Source organism: Sarcophilus harrisii, chromosome 6 (genome assembly GCF_902635505.1).
Source record: "Sarcophilus harrisii chromosome 6, mSarHar1.11, whole genome shotgun sequence".
Taxonomy (NCBI): domain Eukaryota; kingdom Metazoa; phylum Chordata; class Mammalia; order Dasyuromorphia; family Dasyuridae; genus Sarcophilus; species Sarcophilus harrisii.
In genome coordinates, this window is record NC_045431.1 from 156299982 (window position 1) to 156313963 (window position 13982).

General features: G+C 35.6%; 1 protein-coding gene across 1 annotated transcript in view; it reads right to left on the reverse strand.

Moving 5' to 3' along the window:
* The window catches only part of FRAS1 (Fraser extracellular matrix complex subunit 1), a 483962-nt gene that overhangs the window by 457161 nt on the left and 12819 nt on the right, over positions 1-13982 (reverse strand). The gene's annotated exons all lie outside the window — the stretch shown is intronic.

Consider the following 13982-nt stretch of genomic DNA (forward strand, 5'->3'; position numbering starts at 1 on the left):
CAGAGGTTGCTCAAAAGTGGAATATCTTCTAAAACACTTGACTGTGGTCCAGAATGCAAATTTGTACCACTGACACAGAAGAGTATATCAACGGTCACACCTAAAAGCAAACTTTAAACCCTTAAAAAAAAAATCTTTAATTGCTGAGGCCCCAATTCAATTTATTTTGAAGAGTACCATTATTTCAAGTTTTACTGCGCTTTGGACTTTGCTTGAATATTAATATCAGTGATTTAGGAACTGCAGATTTCTTTTATGCCTCATATAATTATAATCCTGACATTTTCAAAATTATGTCCCTCTTACAAGTTTTATATGCAAAAATTATGCTAAGCTCATACACAAAAGGAAAAGGAAGTCATCTTTTCAATGACACCATTTAAAATCAATCAACCAACAGGTATTTATTAAGTACCTACTTTGTAGTGGGCATAGTACTAGGCACCTGGGATACAAGTGCAAAGAATGAAAAAATCTCTATTCAGAGATTGTATTCTCTATCTAGGGGCTTCTAACAGAGAAGATAGGTACCCATGTGCAGCATACAGTTAAAAAAATATAAATCCAACACATGCTCTGTTCACTTCTTTTTTCCGTTTTTTTTTTCTCTCCCATGGTTTTTCCCTTTTGTTCTCATTTTTCTCTTCCAACATGATTCATAAAGCAATGTGCATTAAAATAAATAAATTTGTTAAATATATATATATATATATATATAAACTCCATACAAAATAATTAAATACAAAGTGCTGATATTGTTGCTATTTGTCCTTTGTTTTCTAAGACGTACAATGTCTTGAAATATGTGGATGACTTGGACTTAAGTGAGGCAGAGTTGCACAGTCATGCAGAATCACTGAAATCCAGTGGCAAAACAAGAGTCAAGATGATTGGTAATGGTCCAGGATGCAGCGGATGACCTTGGGATCTTTAATGTATAACCAAGCTCTAAGATCAGGGGTCCTCAAACTACGGCCCCGGGAGCCAGATGCACAGCTGAGGACGATTATCCCCCTCACACAAGGCTATGAAGTTTCTTTATTTAAAGGCCCACAAAACAAAGTTTTTGTTTTTACTATAGTCGGGCCTTCCAATAGTCTGAGGGACAGTGAACTGGCCCCCTATTTAAAAAGTTTGAGGACCCCTGCTAAGTATTCCACAGTGCCTGCTTCAGCCAACTCCATGATTGTTGGAATACAATGAAATAAATATTATTAGCTCATTCCACCAGAGGAAGTCTTCCCATGTTCAGGTAGACATCCCCCTAACTCACCGATGGATCTGAGGCTTGTCGATTATCTTCACTCTGGTTTTAGCCTATCTGGCAAAGCAGCCTGCCACGGTTTGGCCACTGTTCTTGCTACTGCTTCCTGGAGTCACAAGTGAGAACTGAGTTCCAGCCAAGCACCAAAGGTGAGTGAGCAGCTCTGAAAAAGGCTAGGAAGCCCTCATAGCAGAGGTGCTAGTCCTACTTGAAGACCCTTGATACTCCTTAAGGTTTAAGGTGTAAGATTGTAAAGGGAAGAGGGCACCAGTAGGAGGGAAAGGGAAATCATAAAAGGCTTCAGGCAGAAACTGGTATTTAAGCAAAGTGGTAAAGAAAGAGACAATGGTATAGTGTCCTATAAGAAATGCTAAGCAGGGAGACTTCAGAAAAACCTGGAAAGACTTACATGAACTGAGGCTGAGTAAAGTGAGCAGAACCAGGAAAATATTGTACATGGTGACAGCAATATTACATGATGATCAACTATGACAGACTTAGTTCTTCTCAGCAATACTTTGATCCAAGACAATTCTAATAGACTTGGGAAGGAAAATGTCATTCACATCCGGAGAAAGAACAATGGAGACTGAATGAGATCAAAGCATACTCTTTTCACTTTTTTGTTTTTTTCTTTCTCGTGGGGTTTTTCCCTTTTGCTCTAATCTTTCTTTTATGACATGACTAATATGGAAATATGATTAAAATAAAATAAAATGCTTGCTGTCTTGGGAAAGGGGGAAGAAAGGGAGAGGAGAAGAAAAAAAATGGAACTCAAAAGCTTACCAAAATGAACATTGAAAACAACTTTACATGTAATTGGAAAATATAAAATACTATTAAGTGGGGGGAAAAGGAGAGAGAGGGACTCTACTAGGCAGACATAAGGAAAAAGTGCATTCCAGACTTGGATGGCCATGCCAAGACATAGAGTTGGAATATCATGTGTGAGGAACATTAAAGACTCCTTTTTGATTGAAACACAGAGAGTAGGAGGCAATATGATGTCCACTGATGCTGGAAAGACAGGCAGCAGCAAAGCACAGTATATCTTAATTTTAGAGGCTATAGGAAACCCCTGGAATTAATAGAGTACATCAATTACCCCTAGAATTAATGGAGTATATCAATTATGCCAATTATGTTGCCCCAATTGTAACCCAAAGCAGATTAAGATGTAATTGGGTAACATTTAACAGAATAAATTTTAAAAACAGTAAAATAACAGTAATATTATATTTTCAAGTTAAATCAATATTCAGCCCATAGAGATCCTTACTTATGGATAAATACCCTTGTTTTTATTTGAATAGGCCACCAATAGAACAGAATTACATATGCAGATCTACAGTGAAAGAAAATTACTTTGGCAACAGTAAGTAGGACTGACTGGAATGAAGATAGGTTTGAGGCAGGAAAACCAATTACAATGTTTAATGACAATCTAAGCAGGAAGGAATGGGGCTTGAACTAGATGGTAGTCATGTGAGATTTGAGATATAAAAAAGTAGAAAAGGTTGGAGCAGCCAGGTGGCACAGTGGATAGAGCACCAGCCCTGAATTCAGGAGGACCTGAATTCAAATCTGTCTCAGACATTTAACACTTCCTAGCTGTGTGACTCTGGGCAAGTCACTTAACCCCAAATGCCTCAGCCAAAAAAAATATATATATATAAAAGGCAAGATCTGATTGGATATGTGTGGGCAGAATAAAGAGAAAAAGAATAATCCCAAGGTCATAAACCTGATGAACAAGAAGAATGCCAGTGCTTTCTACAGAAATAGGAAAGTTTGGAACTAGGGAAGTATGTTTTAGGAATAAAGGTAATAAGTTTTGACTGTTTTAGATATTTTAAATTTAAGATATCTAGAGGGAAGTTAGATGGCAAAGTGGGTAAGATTCTGGCCCTAGAATATTTACTTACTAGGTATGTGATCCTGGACCAGTCAATCCCAATTGTTTCCCTAAATAAACAAATGAATGAATAAATGGAGTCACCAGGACATGAAGGAGGAAATGTCCAATAAGCAATTGGTGATGTATCTGCATATAATTCCTTAATCCTGATAAGGTTACCAAAGGAAGGAATATGGAAGGAGAAAAGATAGGGATCTAAAACAGAATTCTAGGGAACACATACAGATAAGAGTGAGTGTATTATAGATGATGAACCAGCAAAAGAGACTCAGTAGCAGTCACCCAGGTAACAGGTAAATCAGAAGAAAGTCATAAGATGAAAACCCAGGAAAGAGAAGAGTCTCCAAGAGGAAAGGGTGGTTAAAAAAAAAAAAGTATCAATGAAATGGAGAGGACTGAGATAGAAAAGACCACTGGAAAAAAAGATCACTGGTAACTCTGAAGAGAACAGTTTCAGATAAGGAGTGAAGTCAGAAGTCAAACCACACAGCGTTGAGGAACAAGTAAAAGGAAAAGGAAGCAAAGTCAGTGAGTATATTCAGCTTTTTCAAGAAGTTTAACTAAGAAAAGAAGAAGAGACATAGATCTGTGTATTAGCTTGGAGGGGATGATTAGGTCTGGTGATTTCAGGAGGTAGATTTTAAAGAATGTTGGAGACTTAGGACTATTTGAAAGCAGAAAGCAGTTGAGAGGAAGAAGTTGGAGGGGTGGAAAGAAGAGTTTATCAAGGTTGCAATCTGGAGAAAAAGTGGGAGATAACAACCAGAGCAAATGTAGAAAGATTGGTCTTAGCCAGAAGATGAGGAGTGGGAGAAAAGGAAACTGGGGCAAATGATGTTGAAAAGGTTAGAGATAAAGAGAATGAGAGAAAAAGGCCAAAAGGTTTCAGGTTTTTTTCCAGTAAAGTAAGAAAAGTTCTCAGAGGAGAGAAGGGAAGGAGAAATATGAAGACATGGAGGGAAGAAGAGAAGGTCTGGAATAGCTTCTGTTGGGATTGAGATTAATTAAGAATGAATTTTTAAAAATTACCTCAATGCAGACCCAACTGTGATTAGAAAATATAAATTTGTAAAGCCCCTAATCAATATAGTTCTGAGACTTGCTGACACTTCGTCCATGACTTGGAAATAGGATTGGAGGAAGTGGATGGTAAGAATAAATCAGATTGGAGGCTAAGCAAGAGAACAATAACTGGACAGCAAGCCAAGAAATTCAAGAGCAGAGGACATTATAGAGCTAAAATGATACACTACTAGGTTAATATTTAAAAGGGAAAAAAATTGAAGTAATAGTGGGCTGAGAAAAAGCTGATGGTCAGGGAATTGTGAGGCTAAAGTGGGAGTAAAAAGAGGTATAGGCAGGATTAAGTACAGAGATAGAGGGCTATGATGGTCAGAAAGAGGAATGTTAAAGTTTCTAGTTAGAAAAATGGAGCGCTTAAGATGCGGTGTGTGTTCATCCCTACACAAGACTAAGGTAACTGAAATTATAAATCATGGAATGTCAATTAGTTGAGGAAATGGGATAGTATATGACAAATACAATTATCTATCTATCTAGAGAGGGTAAACAAATTTACTAATTTACATTTTCAAAAAAAGAAAAGGTTAGAGTGAATACAGAGGGGAAAATCTGGAAGTGATCATGGGGAGCAAAGTATCATTTTCCTTTCCATAATCAGTGTGATGAGGGTAGGGAAAAACTATAACAAGTATTTGAGATAAAGATGAAATTCTTCAGCTTTTGTTCCTTGAAAGAAGATCTCAGGACATTTGGGCAAGTAAGCTGTTCTTCATTGCTATCACTCAATTATAGCTTTCAGGACACCATGTAAATGAACCCACACATCATTTCCTGTTTGGTGGCTTGTATAAATGCTGTCAGCTAAACTCTCAAAAAATCACTCTATCAAAGAGTATCAAGATTTACTGGATCTTTATCTAGAGCTGGAAGGTCAACTAGTTGACCTGTGCAGTTTCTTGTGACTTTAGATATATAATAAGACTAAGACCAGAGAGATAATGTCATTTGCCCAAGGTCCCACAGACACCATCAGAGGCAGGATTTGAACATTAGGTACTCTGAAAGTGAAGCAAACAAAGATTAAATTATTTGCCAGGGTCACACAGTTAGTGAGTGAATGAGATCAAATCTGAACTCAGGTTTTCCTGGCCCTGGCTCCAGAACTCTCTCTGTACCACTTGTACTGTACCACTAAGCTCAAAAACAACCTCTACATGCCAAATGATGGATCAGTCTTAAAAAATCAAACTGAATAGATGAAAATATATTGGATTGTAATTATTAAGTTCACAAATATAGCATGAGGAAGGCATGGTTCATTCCCCAATTTTTAAATGGTCAAAGGATTTGAACAAGCAGTTTTCAGAAAAAGAAATCAAACCTATCTATAATGATACTTTTTAATTCTCTAAATCATTATTAAGTAGAGAAATGAGAATTAAAATAATTATGAGGTACCACCTCATACCTATCAAATTGGCTAATATGACAGAAAAGGAAAATGACAAATGTTGGAGGGGGATTGGGAAAATTGGAACACTAATGCATTGTTAGTTCAATTGTGAACTGATCCATTTTGGAGAACTATTTGGAACTAGGTTAAAAGGGTTATAAAACTGTGCACACCTGTGTCCTAGTAATACCACTCCTAGATCTATATCCCCCAAAAAATTTTTAAGTCAAAATGGGAAGGGTGTATGTGTATGTACAAACATATTTATAGATCTCTTTTAGTGGTGGCAAGGAAATGGAAATTAGGGAGATACCCATTAATTGGGGAATGGGTAAACAAGCTGTGACATATGATTGTGATAGAATATCACATGTGCTATAACAAATGATGAGCAGGATGCTTTCAGAAAAACCTGAAAAGACTTACATGAACTAATGTAAAATGAAATGAATAGAACCAAGAGAAAACTGTATACAGTAACAGCAATATTATATCATGATCATCTGTCTGTGAACAACTAACTATTCTGAGTAATACAATGATCTAAGACAATTCCAAAGGATTTACGATGAAAAATGTTATCCATCTCCAGAGAAAGAACTGATTGACTCTGAGTGGTAGATCAAAGCATATTATTTTTCATTTTCTTTATTTTTCTTAAAGGGTTTTCAGGGGGAAGGTGTTGTGCTTTCTTTAACAACACAAATAACATGGAAATGTGTTTTACACATGGGGAAAGAAGAAAGATTTGGAACTCAAAATTTGGGGGGGAATGAATGTTAAAAGTTATTATTACATATATTTGGAAAAAAATAAAATATAAAAATTTCCAAAATGAAAAAAGGGTATGGCTCAATAATAGTTCCTTTAAGTATTTCAGTTTCTCTGAAAAAGATCTAGTAAAAAAAAAAAAAGTATCAACTTCAGAAGATATATTGACAGAGCAGAATTGATACTACACCATGTCAAATTTTAAATAATTTAAATTTAGTATACTTGAAATAATAAGCCATCTCTTTAAACATCATAGATTCATAGCTTCATATTCAGTCCTCTTTTCTTGCCATTCTTTGAAACATCCCTACTTGTGGATGTTTGTTTATTTCAAAATCAAAACATAAAATTCGAAAGAAAAAAAAAATCTAAGAATGCTGATGGAACTCCCTTTGAAAGGACAGAATAACATGGCAGGCCCCTCACCTCATCCTCTCCCCCAAGAAAAGTTTACACTATCCTGAATTGTTTTAAGAAAGGCATAGGGTCCAGCCACCATATTCTGCCAAGGTTAAGTTAGTTCTGAAAAAAACTATATTTCTGATACTCCATATTCAATTCTAGGTACTATATTTTAGGAAAGACATAGACAAGCTGGAATATGAACAAAAGATGACAAGAATGATAAAAGGTCTTAAAAAAAAAACAAAAAGAAAGTCATCCAAACTGGCTGAAAGAATTAAGATAGTTATCCTGAAAAAGAAAATTCAGGGGAATATGACTATTTTGAAGGATTTGAAGGGTTGTAGAGAGAGTAGATTACAATCTCACCTTGGCATCAGAAGGCTAAACTAGAAATGATGTATAAACATCATAGACTTCAAGAGTTAGATTTGATGTCAGAAGTATCCTAATCATGAGAGCCATGCAAAAAGCAATGGATTTCCTTGGGAGGCAATGGATGTCTTCATGTAAGAGCTATGCTGTGGACAGACTAGATATGCTCTGAGATCTCTCTTTTTGCTGTTAAATCATTTTTCAGTTATGTCAGAATTTCCTTGGCCTCATTTGGGGTTTTCTTGGCAGAGATACTGGAATGGTTTGATATTTCCATCTTCAGCTCTTAGATCCTGTCTAATACCATTCCAGGTTAATACTACTCTCTATTCACTCTATCTCTGTCTATCTGTCTCTGGATGTATATGTGTGTGTCTATCTCTCTCTTTCTGTTTCTCTCTCCTTTTTCCTCTCCCTGTTTCCCTCCCTGCTCTTTATGTGTGTGTGTGTGTGTGTGTGTGTGTGTGTGTGTCTCTCTCTCTCTCTTTTCTCTCCTCTCTCCTCTCTCTCTCCTTCCTTCTTCTCTCTCTCTCTCCTCTCTTCTCTCTTCTCTCTCCTTTCTTTCTCTCTCTCTCACACACACATTTTCTCTCTCCCTCTCTCTCTCTTTCCATCTCTCTCACCTCTCTGTCTCTCTATTTCTCTTTCTTTTTCTCTCTCCCTCTCTTCCCCCTTGTCTCCCTCCCTCTCTCTCTCCCCTATACCTCATACTCCACTCCATCCTATAGACAGAGCTCTTCCACTAGATACTACAATCCAATTCTTCATTTCACTATAAAGCACTAATGAGAACAGTCTAAACAATTCTTTCAAGCTTACAAAACCAATTCAAGAATGCAAGTTAAAAGGAATGGTGACCCTTCCTCACAAGTAGATTAGTCTCACCCCAATCCAATCAATATCCCTGTGGAACAAAGGTATGACATTAATTTCATAAATGAAAAATCTTGGACTCTGTCAAGAAAGAATGTGCAGGTCACTCTTAAATCTAGTATTTCTGCTTGCTATCATCAGTGAACTATTACTCATTGTGCATGTAAGCTTCCCTCCCACACAGATCCCATCTCTCCTCTTCCTTTCCATTATTATACAGGGGCCATAGGTCTTCCCATGAATGCTACAATAGAATTTCAGAGATCCTGAGAAACGATTGCTAAAAATATGAATTTAGCCAGAATACCAAAATCCTTATCCTTATTTTGGACAAATTTGCTAAGGATCACATGCACACATGCATGAATAGTTTGCATGTCAATTTAATATCTGTCCAAAAAGCAATTACCACATTTTCAGTCCTAGTTCAGCACTCTCTCTGAATCAAAATGCCACTCATGAAATTTTCAAATCCATTCCTTGTACAAGGGAGACCTTCTTTAGGTAGTTCTCATTAAAATTCTAAAAACTAGGCAGCGTGGGGAATGGGGAAAGCATTGATTTGGGAACTGAGAACATAGATGGGAATACTGGTTCTACTTGTGCAGTATTAAGCACATCATCTGAGCCTCAGTTTTAAAGAAGGCTAGATAAATTTCAGGGAGTCTATAAACTTGAATGAGGAAAAAAATCTTTATTTTCATTAACCTTTACTTTCCTTTGTAAGTCTATGTATTTAGTTGCATGCATTTAAAAACATTATCCTAATGAAGGGTCCATGGACATCACCAGACTGCCAGAAGGAATTCATGACACAAGAAAGATAAGAGAGAATCTTTGGACCAAATAATCACTAAGATCCATTCCAGCTCAAATACTGTCTCCTATGACCTTAAAAAATTTCCTTGTTGAGCTTATAATTAAATTATTATCAACAACATATAATATCTGAGATACTAAATGTATGTTTAAAAGTAAATTTAAAAAGTAAATAAAACATGGTAAACATTCATGTAAGTAAATGCCTTCAAAAGAGAGGAAAAACCACAGGACATTAAGGTACAGGACTATTTTCTAGGGAAACTGAACCTGGAAGAAATGTTAACAGACTAAAAAAAGGCTAGCGCACAGCTTGAGAAGAAAACTAACATTCATGTTCATGAAAAGCACAGCGTAAGTAATTAATACAGCTTGCTGCCTGGGAAGCATCTTCTAATTCCACAACAAAAAGATAAGAAATTTATTAGGTAGCTTGAAACATCTGCTTCTAACACTGAAAAATGGACAAAAATAAAAACTCATTAAAATTCAAGCATTATTTGCAAAAGAAGACACAAAATCTTTTGCCTTTCTCTTCTCTTTCAAATTATTTCAAAATCTGGGTACCCAATAGGAGATTAGAGCATATGACTCATGTAGGATGTATGAAATACATGGACAAGCCAAACCACCTGAGGTTCACAGTGCCTACTTCCCTCCATCTGGATCTACATGTTGCCAAAAAATGTGCCAGGCTAAGATCCTTTCAAGGAGCATTCCTGGGGCAGAGTGAGTAGGGCAAAGAGGGCAGAAAGAAAAAAGGAGCTATATTCAGTCAGTCTCATCTAGGCTTGAAGAAGTTTTTCTTATACACAACAACTATGCATTATTGCCTTTAGAAAAGAAAAATCATGATAACTTAGTGATAATTTTCTAACTGTGATTCTCAACATTCTCTGACATTCTGTGATCTTCCCTAGAGAAGCAAAAGAAAGAGTAGGACTGAGGACAATTTTAAATTTTTCTTTGTTTCATAAACAGGTTATCCTCACACTAAACAACTTAGTCTAAGCACCCACATAGGAAAAAAAAATCTCATTGTTCAGCGTGTGATATTCAGTTGAATGAAAAAATGGGAAATCTCATTCATTAGTATCACTATATGGTTATTCTTCATGGAATTCAACAGTCTCTGAAATGGTGGAATTAGGGATTACTCAAAAGGGCAATGGAAAACAGTGATATGGACACACTATAACACTCAAGGAATCACAAAGAAAAAGCAATATAAAGGAAGCCATCAAGGAAATAAACAAAGGAAAATAAAAATGAGATTGGTCATATGGTGACCATGGTTAGAACAAAAGACACCATTAGAATCTCCTCTACTCCCTATACCCCAATATTTAGCCAGTCAAATAAAACCAAGAAACACCTCAACTACTTGAGTAAGTGGGCCATGTGGGGCAAACAATGGACAACATGAAGAAAAAATATGTAAGATATATAGACAGTACTCCTTTCCCCCATCCGAGCTACTATTTCCTGGTTCAGAATATCACATCTACCTTGTGGAGCTTCATTCAGGATTTTTCTCATACCTGGAATTAGCTTGTATTTAATTTTCATATTGTGTTCTTTCAATAGAAACTTAAGTCCTTTAGGACAAGGATTTTTTTTTTAGTTCCTTTGGTGCCTAGCACATAGTAGTTGATTGATAACTACCTAATTGATAAATTATTAAACAAAAAGACCCAGATCAGTTAAGTTTATTAATTGGTTTAAAATTCTGATGACTTGGAAAAATCCACCAATTCATTCTCAAGTTTTCCAACTTTATACATTTTCTTCTGTTCAATATCTCCTTTAAGTGAAGGAGCCCTTTACTGCATCCCTATGATAAAATGAGATCATAAAATGGTCATGTAATGTAATAAATGTTTCTTCCCTTCCCTTTCTCACCAAGTAAACCTGACTATCTCAAAAATAACATCTATGTGATTAATATAGCAATGTCATTTTGCATGACTATACATGTATAACCTATATTAAATTGCTTTCTCACTGAGGACAATTTCAACAAATGTTGAAGAGTGTTTTTCTATGTAAGTAGGAGGGAAATATTTTTTTAAAATCAAATATGTCTATGTAAGTATAAAACTTAATAATTATGCATTATCATGCAAATAGGTAGAAAGACTCTCTACATTGCTAATATTTTGACCCTAAGAAACCAAAGTCCATATTTGTAGTAGCAAGGATTGATCTTTTTTCTTAAATCTTATTTTCAAAAGGTAATGTTTTCTCTCTCTCCCACAGTCCCCCTCCCATAACTAAAATCAAGAAAACCAAACTCCTATTATACACATAAGAGTCAAGCAAAACAAATTCTCACATTAGCCATATCCAGAAAAATTTCTCAATCTAAAATCTGAGTCCATTGTCTCTATGAAGAGACAAGGTTTTCTCATGGGTGGGTTGGCAACACTGGGGCAGCAATGGAAGTGTGTTTCATCATGAATCCTGTGGAATGATAGCTAGTCACGGTTTTGATCCGAGTTCCTATTTCTCTTTCCACAAGACCAAAAAGAATATAGCACTTCCTCTCTTCATCCTAAGTTGTTTTGGATAATATACAGTTGCCCTTCTGTGGGATTTATTATCCTTGGAAAATCTCCTTTTCAACTTTATCTAGACACAACACCTACTAGGCTTGATCACTTGCTTTGTTGATATGCCAAATAACCTCATCACTTTCCCCTTAGCACGAAGCCTTCATCCCAGACAGAGTCCTTTGAAAAACAACATTTAATCACCTCCCCTGCTCTAGGGAAGGTTTGAGAGACAGAATCTTGACTCAAGATGTTTTGTACATAATAAACACATGATACATGTCTGCTGACTTGAATTGAAGGTGGTCCTTCAAATTAGTCTTTAAAAATAAGCTGTCTATTCCCAACACAGATTAAGTTTCAGAGAAAATTTGAAAAGAGGCCAAAATAGGGGGAAATGACTCCCTTCCCCAACCCCTTTATTAACTTCTGCTGAATCAAATCTTAATGCCATGGTTCCTTTGTTTTATGTAAATGCAATACCCAGAAAAAACATTAACTCCCATGTTCAAACATACAAAAATATATTCCCAAAGTAAAACATAAAAGACAGTCAAAAAGCTTTCATTCAATGCTAAAAACAAAGTATATGACTTAAAGCAATTTTCTTTATATCTGAGACTCGGTTTCCTTCTTTGTAAGACAGTTAAAAGAAGACAAATTCTTCTACTCATATATCCATCAATTAGCACAGTGCTTAGCATATTAAATCTTTAATAAATGCTTTTCTTTCATTCATTTATAATCTCCATCCCCAGAGAAATTATTACATTGTGTAAAGTTTAACTCCAAGAATATTGCTAGTTTTTTCTAGGCTCTTAGATGTAAAATATTCTACCCAAATAGAAAATATTCTATTCCAACACCAAAGATGATTTAAAATGTAACATTTTAAAAAATCAATAGTAACATTTGAAATGACTAATATTTTACCTAGTATTTCAGATCAACTTTATTACAGTTTCAGAAGACAAAAGTAACAGTGATCCGCAACATGGTTTATTATTATTCACACTTAATTTAGTCTAGTATATTATTAATGGGAACAAATGCACCAGATTTCCCAGAAGAAGATTTGAGCACAAATTTTTCTTTAGTTACTTTGTGATCATGGACAAGTCAGAAGCTCTCTCAGCCTCAATTTGCTCTTCTATAAAGTGGGAATTCTCACAAGACTGTGAGGATTGGATAAGGTTATATTTAAAGTGCCATGTGAATGATAGCTTTTATTTTTTATTATTATTTGATCCAAATCATTGTTACTAGATTCTCTATGAATAACGCTCTAGATAGCAAAGTTTCCAAAGTATAAAATTAATATTTGTAGATAAGACTTTAGGACTATTAATAGCAAGTCTGGAATCAGAAAGACTCATCTTCATGAGTTCTAACATGGCTTCAGACACTTCCTAGCTATATCACCTTGGTCAATTTATGTAATCTCAGTATCCTCATCTGTAAAATGTAAAATCACTTTAATTTCTTTGCAAATAAAAAAAAAAAAACAAATAGGGTCACAAAAAGTTGGACATAACTGAAAAACAACTGAACAAATGTACCACCACAAAACTTTATGATATAGTCCCTAAAATCCTCCAAATCTTGACAATTTCAATGTTCCATTTCAAAAAGGATCAGTCAGCAACTATCTATTAAGCATCTCCTAAAGTCAAATAGATATATATTTTTTTTTAATTTTAAGGCAATCAGGATTAACTGACTTGCCAGAAGCTGGATTTGAACTCAGGCTCTCCTTATTTCAGGGCCAGTGCTCTAACTACCACTGACACAAGATCGCTCAGTATGGCATGCTCTCATCAGAGAAGGTGCTGTGCTCTATGAGCAAAGCAGAATTGAATTGGTTCAGAAGAAACACGAGATGCATAAAGTTAGAGAATCTGCCCTGGTGCTCATGAGACTATGTCCAATCTGTGGCAGAGCATTCCAACTCATATTGGTCTGATCAGCCACAGTGGGACATCATATCTTGAATGTAACACATTAATGTCATTTTGGTATTCTTTCAGAACAAATCAATAACAACCACCATTAAGCATCTCCCATATACTAGTCATTATGCAAAATGCTAAGGGTACAAAAAGGGGGGGAACAGAAACAGTCCCTACTTTTGAGGAACTCACAATCTAATGGGTAAATAAGCAAACAAATATATCCAAACAAATAGGGACAAGTAGGAGATAATAAACAAAAGGCACTAGAATTAAAAGAGACTGGGAAGGTACTAGAATGAGAATGGATGGGGAAATACCAATCCAACTGGAGGGTGAACAAATTGTACCCTAATTTGAATCTGACATCAATATGAGGATTTTATTTCCTCTATGTGACTGAAAGAATGCAACATGGCCACTTTAGAATGCAAAGAAAAAAAGGGCAGTGAATTTCATTTCCAGTGGATTGTATTCCCTAGGGAAATGAGTATGAATGTGTCGGGATAGCAGATAATATTCAAACAGCAGATGAAAATATGCATATTAAGAAGGTCAACTGTTTCACCGACTAGCCTTC